The sequence below is a fragment of the Nansenia antarctica genome (genome assembly GCF_963989245.1).
Source record: "Nansenia antarctica genome assembly, chromosome: 10".
NCBI classification, from domain to species: domain Eukaryota; kingdom Metazoa; phylum Chordata; class Actinopteri; order Argentiniformes; family Microstomatidae; genus Nansenia; species Nansenia antarctica.
This window is the reverse complement of record NC_137680.1, coordinates 28,669,353-28,670,355: the sequence shown is the minus strand read 5'-3', so window position 1 is coordinate 28,670,355 and position 1,003 is coordinate 28,669,353.

Genomic DNA, 1,003 nt, shown 5'->3' with positions numbered 1-1,003 from the left:
GGGGAACGATTATCAGGCACTCATTTGTATTCTGTGTTTTATAGGTCTTTAATAAGTTTCTAATTAGGTACATTTTGGGTTGTACTAGCTTTTTATTAGGTATTTATCCCTTTAGTCGTTTATGTTATAAGTCATGTAGCAGCTGGCCAGTTAGATGTGATTTCAGCAACCTTCTAATCACCAGTTTACATTTGGGGATTGAACCTGCAACCTTATGCTTTACCTGCTAGCCTCCCTTGCTACAAGACCAACCGTAATAATAATGCTACTAACAATAATTCATTTATTTTGTATAGCGCTTTTCTCAGTAAAAAGACGACATTTCATGGGGAGACCAAGAACAGGTAGGTAAATAAGAACTAAAACAAAAGCACAGTCAGTAAAAACAACAATAAAACATGCTTAAAGATTAAAAAGTTGGATTTGGAGGGATGGTTTGAAGGAGGAGAGTGAGCTGGATCTTTTAATGTGGTTTGGGAGAGTGTTCCAAACCAAACAAATCAAACCAAACCTTGCCCCCTTGCCGACACTGTTGTGTGGGCGTGGGCATGTGTGTCTTGTGGGGCCGAAAGCAAACCCTTATAAAGTACAAATGAGTGTCTAACATGAGTTCATTAAAATAAACATGAATTCATTAAAATTACAAGGATTATTTTATTTTTTACAAAGCAATTAATCACCGAAGGCACAACCTAACATCCAGGCCTGGAATTCCTCCTCATAGCTAAGTCCACTTGACACTTGATATGTAAAGCAATCCATCTCCAAAGCTAATATTGTAATGAATTTGGATATTTCTGTGTCTGTGTGACTGTGTGTGGCTAAACAGTGAACTGTTTAGGAGGATGTCCCAAAAGCAATACCCCGTATTCCAGAATCAACAAACCCCATTTGGTATTCCCAGATCCCTCAAAATGAAAAGCACATTTTCCATAACTATCATCTCCGGCGAGCATTGGAGTGGAATTGGATCTGCGTCAACGCAACCGTTTCTTCTCAGATC